Genomic DNA, 3,593 nt, shown 5'->3' with positions numbered 1-3,593 from the left:
CCGCAGACCAGGGCCTCCCCAAGCCTATGTGCTGAGCACCCCAAGACTGGGGCTCCCTAAAACTAAGGGCTGGGGCGCCCCATGCCTGGCTCTCCCAAAGCCTAAGAGCTGGGGTGCCCCAGGGCTGGGGCTACCTAAGCCTAAGGGCTGGGGCGCCCCAGGCCTAGGACTCCCAAAGACTACGTGCTGGGGCGCCGCAGGCTTGTGCTCCCAAACCTAAGGGCTGGGGCATCCCAGGCTTGGCCTCCCAAAGCCTAAGGACTGGGGCATCCCTGGCTTGGGCTCCCAAGGCCTAAGGGCTGCGGCGCCTAGGCCTGGGGCTCCCAAAATCTAAGGGCTTGGGCGCCCAGGCCTGGGGCTCCCTAAGCCTAAGGGCTGGGGCGCCCCAGGCTTGGGCTCCCAAAGCTTAAGGGCTGGGGCGCCCCAGGCCTGGGGCTCCCTAAGCCTAAGGGCTGGGGCGTACCAGGCCTGGGGCTCCCAAAACCTAAGGGATGGGGCGCCCCAAGTCTGGGACCCTCAAAGCCTAAGGGCTGGGGTGCCCCAGGCCTGGGGCTCCCTAACACGAAGGGCTGGGACGCCATAGGCCTGTCGGGCCCAAAGCCGAATGGCTGGGGCGTCCCAGGCCATGGGCTCCCTAAGCCTAAGGGCTGTGGCGCCCCAGGCCTGGGGCTCCCAAAGCCTAAGACCTGGGGCGCCCCAAGCCTGGGGCTCTCAAAGCATAAGGGCTGGGCACCACAGGCCTGGAGCTCCCAAAACCTATTGCCTGGGGCGTCCCAGCCTGGCACTCCCAAATCCTAAGGGCTTTGGTGCCACAGGCTGGGGCTCCCAAATCCTAAGGGCTGGAGCGCCCCAGGCCTGGGGTTCCGAAAGCCTAAGGGCTGGGCGCCACAGGCCAGGGGCACCCTAAACATAAGAGCTGGGGCTCCCCAGGCCTGGGGCTCCCAAATCCTAAGGGCTGTGGCGCCCCAGGACAGAGGCTCCCTAACCCTAAGGGCTGGGGCGCCCAAGGCGTGGAGCTCCCTAAGCCTAAGCGCTGGGGTGCCCCAGGGTTGGAGCTCCCAAATCCTAAGGGCTGCGGCGCCCCAAGCCTGGGCTTCCTTAGGCCTAAAGACTGTAGCGCCCCAAGCTGGGGATCCCTAAGCCTACGCCTGGGGCGCCCCAGCCCAGAGGCTCCCTAAGCCTAAGGGCTGGGGCGCCACAGGCCTGGGGCTCCCAAAGTCTAAGGGCTGGTTTTTCCCAGTCCTGGGGCTCCCTACGCCAAAAGGCTGGGGTGCCCCAGGTCTGGAGCTCCCAAAGCCCATGGCTGGGGTGCCCCTGGCCTGGGGATCCCTAAGCCTAAAGCTGGGGCGCCCAGGGCTGGGGCTCCCTAAGCCTAAGGGTTGGGCCGCCCCAGGCCTGGGGCTCCCTAAGCCTAAGGGCAGGGCGCCCCAGGCCTGGGCCTACCAAAGCCTAAGGGCTGGGGCGCCCCAAGACTGGGGCTCCCAAAGCCTAAGTGCTGGGGAGCCCCATGCCTGGGGCTCCAAAAGCCTAAGGGCTGGGGCGCCCCAGGTGTGGGGCTCCCAAAGCCTAAGCGCTGGGGCGCCTCAGGCCTGGGGCTCCCAAAGCCTAAGGGCTGTGGCGCCCCGGCTGGGGCTCGCAAAGCCTAAGGGCTGGGGCATCGCAGGCCTTGGGCTCCCTAAGCCTAAGGGCTGGGGCGCAACTGGGCTGGGGCCCCCAAATCCTAAGGGCGGTGGCGCCCCAGGCCTGGGACTCCCAAAACCTAAGGGCAGGAGTGCCCCAGGCCTGGGGCTCCCAAAGCCTAAGGGCTGGGTCGCCCTAGGCCTGTCGCGACCTAAGCCGAAGGGCTGGGGCGTCCCAGGCCATGGACTCCCTAACCCTAAGGGCAGGGTGCCCCCAGGCCTGGGGCTCCCAAAGCCTAAGGGCTGGGGCGCCCCAGGCCAGGGGCACCCAAAGCATAAGGGCTGGGGCGCCCCAGGCCTGGGGCTCCAAAAGCCTAAGGGCTGGGGTGCCCCAGTCCTGGGGCTCCCTAAGACAAAGGGTTGTAGCGCCCCAGCCCAGAGGCTCCCTAAGCCTAAGGGCTGGGGCGCCCCAGGCCTGGGGCTCCCTATGCCTAAGGGCGGGGCCGCCCCAGGCCTGGGGCTCCCAAAGCATAAGGGCAGGGCGCCCCAGGCCTGGGGCTCCCAAAGCCTAAAGGCTGGGACGCCGCAGACCTGGGCCTCCCCAAGCCTATGTGCTGAGCACCCCAAGACTGGGGCTCCCTAAAACTAAGGACTGGGGCGCCCCATGCCTGGCTCTCCCAAAGCCTAAGAGCTGGGGTGCCCCAGGGCTGGGGCTACCTAAGCCTAAGGGCTGGGGCGCCCCAGGCCTGGGACTCCCAAAGCCTACGTGCTGGGGCGCCCCAGGCTTGTGCTCCCAAACCTAAGGGATGGGGCATCCCAGGCTTGGCCTCCCAAAGCCTAAGGGCTGGGGCATCCCAGGCTTGGGCTCCCAAGGCCTAAGGGCTGCGGCGCCTAGGCCTGGGGCTCCCAAAATCTAAGGGCTTGGGCGCCAAGGCCTGGGGCTCCCTAAGCCTAAGGGCTGGGGCGCCCCAGGCTTGGGCTCCCAAAGCCTAAGGGCTGGGGCGCCCCAGGCCTGGGGCTCCCTAAGCCTAAGGGCTGGGGCGTAGCAGGCCTGGGGCTCCCAAAACCTAAGGGATGGGGCGCCCCAGGTCTGGGACCCTCAAAGCCTAAGGGCTGGGGTGCCCCAGGCCTGGGGCTCCCTAACACGAAGGGCTTGGACGCCATAGGCCTGTCGGGCCCAAAGCCGAATGGCTGGGGCGTCCCAGGCCATGGGCTCCCTAAGCCTAAGGGCTGTGGCGCCCCAGGCCTGGGGCTCCCAAAGCCTAAGACCTGGGGCGTCCCAAGCCTGGGGCTATCAAAGCATAAGGTCTGGGCACCACAGGCCTGGGGCTCCCAAAGCCTAAGGGTGGGGGCGTCCCAGGCCTGGGGCTCCCAAAGCCTAAGGGCTGGGGCGCCCCAGGCCAGGGGCTCCCTAAGCCTAAGGGCTGGGGTATACCAGGCCATGGGTTCCCAAAACCTAAGGGCTGGGGCTCCCCAGGCCTGGGATTCCCAAAGCCTAAGGGCTGGGCCGCCCTAGGCCTGTCGCGCCCTAAGCCGAAGGGCTGGGGCGTCCCAGGCCATGGGCTCCCTAAGCATAAGGGCTGGGTGCCCCCAGTCCTGGGGCTCCCAAAGCCTAAGGGCTGGGGCGCCACAGGCCTGAAGCTCCCAAAGCCTAAGGGTTGAGGCGCCCCAAGCCTGGGGCTCCCAAATCGTAAGGGCTGTGGCGCCCCAGGACAGAGGCTCCCTAAGCCTAAGGGCTGGGGCGCCCAAGGCGTGGGGCTCCCTAAGCCTAAGCGCTGGGGTGCCCCAGGGTTGGAGCTCCCAAATCCTAAGGGCTGCGGCGCCCCAAGCCTTGGCTTCCTAAGGCCTAAAGGCTGTAGCGCCCCAAGCTGGGGCTCCCTAAGCCTACGCCTGGGGTGCCCAAGACCTGAGGCTCCCTAAGCCTAAGGGCTGGGGCGCCACAGGCCTGGGGCTCCCAAAGTCTAAGGGCTGGTG

This window comes from Tenrec ecaudatus, unplaced genomic scaffold, assembly GCF_050624435.1.
Source record: "Tenrec ecaudatus isolate mTenEca1 unplaced genomic scaffold, mTenEca1.hap1 Scaffold_212, whole genome shotgun sequence".
In the NCBI taxonomy this organism is placed as follows: Eukaryota; Metazoa; Chordata; class Mammalia; order Afrosoricida; family Tenrecidae; genus Tenrec; species Tenrec ecaudatus.
This window is presented reverse-complemented; position numbering follows the sequence as displayed.